Here is a 3,441-nt window from a genome sequence, read left to right as displayed (position 1 = left end):
ACAAGTGCACAAAAATTAAGAGAAAATAACAAAAAATATTGATTTTGAAAAAAAAAAAACTGGAAATACAATTACACAGTGAACTTGTGAAGTAAGAGGAAACTTCAAACGATGTATTAACGATCTTTCTATGGGAATACTCGTACATTAAAAAACTCATAATTGTAGATTCGTTCACATGCGAGAAGTACATAATTCCGTGACTAACGTATCGAGACGAAGGTATAAAGAAATAAATAAAACTCTCTTCCACTTTCCTGTTACTTTCCTCTTCGCCTTGATATTATTTCTGGCCGGGTGACTAATTCTCGTCTATAAGGGCAAGGACCCCGTCCTCCACAGAGTCGTGTATAAGGTACATTAGTTATCTCTAAGGGTCACGCGATCGACGGCCTTGAAACGATCCCCCTCGTTTCCATTTCCAGTCGTAGGTAGGTATATGGATAAGAAGAAGGTATACATAGGCGTGTATGTATATTAGGGTGGCGCAAAAAAACCGACTACTTTTTTTTTTCTCAGTCTCGTGTGACAAAATGTTAGTTTTAGATGTTTCAAGAGCCCACTCCAAAGGACAGTTGAAAAAAAAAATTTTAAGAGGTCGCTTCAAATTTTTTTAAATGTCAGAAATCGTTAAAAAATTAAATTAAAAAAATTATATTTTCAGTATTTTGTTTGATTTTTAATTCATTTCGTGGTGTATTGTTATCGATTCTTTCTTACTAAATTGAAGAAAAAAAAATTTATGAAATTTTAATATGAATATTAAAAAGTCGCTCGAAAAGATCTAAATAAATGCACCAAAAAATTGAAAAAAAAAAATATGACCGACCTTTCAAAATTCAAATTTTGAACTGAAACTTTCGGAAACTTATTCCTTTTTTGTCTATAAAATTATACCGTAACGAGAAAAAAAATTGAAAGAAAAAAAATCGATTTTTGACGATTTCTGACGTTTTAAAAAATGTGAAGCGACCATTTAAAATTTTTTTTTTTCAACTGTCCTTTGGAGTGGGCTCTTAAAACATCAAAAACTAACATTTTGTCACACGAGACTCGAAAAAAAAAAAAAAATAGTCGGTCTTTTTGCGCCACCCTAATGTATACGTATACACACGTATATAATGTGCAAACGCTGACTGGCTGGCTTCGCCTTTAACGCGCTGACGTCACGAGCCTACCAAAAGAACAATCCTCCAGAATCTGACCTTAATACGTCTATATATGTAGGTATTCGCCTGCCTTAAACCGGCGTTTACACCCACACACAGTGTGAAACGAGAGAAGAGAATCAGCCACACAATCGAACGATAAGAGTTCGCAGCCCAAAATTCGATTAAGGATTCACGTGAGACACTCAGGGGCAAAAATGTCTAAAATGGTGAAACTTAAGGCGAAACGCATAAAGATCAACACGATAAGAAGCATTAAAATGGGAAAAATAAAAAAGGACAAAATCGTCGCCTGAGAAAATCTATATATTACGTTATATATAGTAACTTGGTATTAAAAATATACAAATGACGTAGTAGCCAAAAAACCAACCTGACGTAATGCCCGAATATGTATATGTATTTTAATTTTTGTCCGAAGTGAGAAAAGAAAGTGAACGAAAAATTGAAGCCTGATTGTGAACGAGTATGGTGAACTCTGGGTAACTTCCTGCGACACGGAGCTGATGTGAGAGTAGGAAACGAAATTTCGAAAAAACAAAAAAGTTGTAATATCGAATTTTCCAAAAAAGGTGGAAATCCATTTTATTGGATTTTTTCAACTCGGAATTAGTAAAAATGAAGAAATATCAAAATAACATGGAAGATAAAAATTATATTTCGCTTCTCTACATTTTCCAATTCTCAGTAACAGATCTATCGCATCTTCAAAAATCCTACAAAGTTCTCTAACTAATTAAAACCTTACACCGTGATTCCCAAAGAATTCCAAATCATTTTCATAATATTCCAGGTGCATTAAAAAATTGTTCGACTTGAAAAAGAATTCCCTAAAAAACCAAAATATTCCCTGAATTATCCACTTTTTCCCCAAATACATATAGTAGAAACCCTTTTCGACATTCTGACTCTTTTATTTTCCAATCGTTCTACATTTTCACCTCCACCCCTCGTCAAGTTCGCACTTGCACATGTTCTTCTTCGCAAGTTTCACTCTAGATTCCAACAAATCCCCCCCCCCCCCCCCCGCCCCCCCGCCCCGCGACAACTGAGTCCCGCAGGCAGGAAGTTACGCAGAGTTAGCAGTACTCGCGATACGAAACGAGCGATGATCAGTCTTTGTTCGTCAGACCGTCATCGTTGTTATAGGTATGTAGTGTAGGTAGGTAGACCTGCACAGACGAATAGGGGTAGAACAAACAGAGAGAGAGAGAAAAGAGGGAGGGGGATGAAGGGATGGAGGGATGAAGAGAGGAACGAGAGTGGGAGTGGAAGGAAGGAAGGAAGGGTGGGAGGGAGGGAGGGAGGGAGGGAGGCGGAGATGCTTTCGCAGGTATTGATTTTACAGCCCGGGACTTTGCGCCACTTCGAACGCAAACGTCTGACAGAGATACCCTCCACCCCCCACCCCGCATCGACACATACATACATACAGTCACACATAGAGGGTATTCCATGTCAACTCTACAGAACTCGGTGTAAAGGATCGATCGTGACAATTTTATTATTTTTATCAATCATTTTATCCCCTGAAAATGTCTACACCCACCCACCCCCCCACCCCCCTCTCCCCCCTCCTCCCACTGGCCGATTTTTGGTCGGTGAATTGTTATTGACAACTATTCCAAAAAAAAATGAGCCGATTGATGTTCGGTTTTCGGTTTGAAAAACCGATCGGAGATGCGTTTTTTTTTTTTTTTTTGTTTTTTTTTAGGGGCGGGGGGGGGGGGGGGTTCGACATTTTATCGGGAAATTAAATAAGCGAGTTGGAAATGTTATTTCTAAACTACACGTTCAGTCACCTGCCGCAAGGCAGCAGAAACGGTCGAAAGTGAAACACCCGGTAGCTCGTGACATCAGCTATCTAAATGGGATATGATATTACTATCGCTAATTCTAAGCTGTCTGAATGGTGAAGAAAAAATAAAATCACACGCCGACGTATACCGTACGTGAGATTTTTGTAAAAAAAATTTGAAACTATAAAAAACAAAACCCAAAATTTCCATTTTTGGTCTATGAAAATCGATTGGATCGTGTTTTTCTTTTTTCTTTTTTTTTTTTTCAGAACAGATCTGAAAATTCATACAGGGGAGGGAAGGGGCAAAACGGGTTACTTTCGAGAATTCAAATACGCTCAGGCTTTTTTTTACTATTTCTAACCAAAGAAAATAATTATGATTTTCAGATGTAGGGGGGGGGGGGGGGGGGGGTTCAAAATTTTTCAAAATTCAAAACAATGCTCAATAATGTTTATAAAAGTCATTATTGA

This window comes from Diprion similis, chromosome 10, assembly GCF_021155765.1.
Source record: "Diprion similis isolate iyDipSimi1 chromosome 10, iyDipSimi1.1, whole genome shotgun sequence".
Taxonomy (NCBI): Eukaryota; Metazoa; Arthropoda; class Insecta; order Hymenoptera; family Diprionidae; genus Diprion; species Diprion similis.
This window is presented reverse-complemented; position numbering follows the sequence as displayed.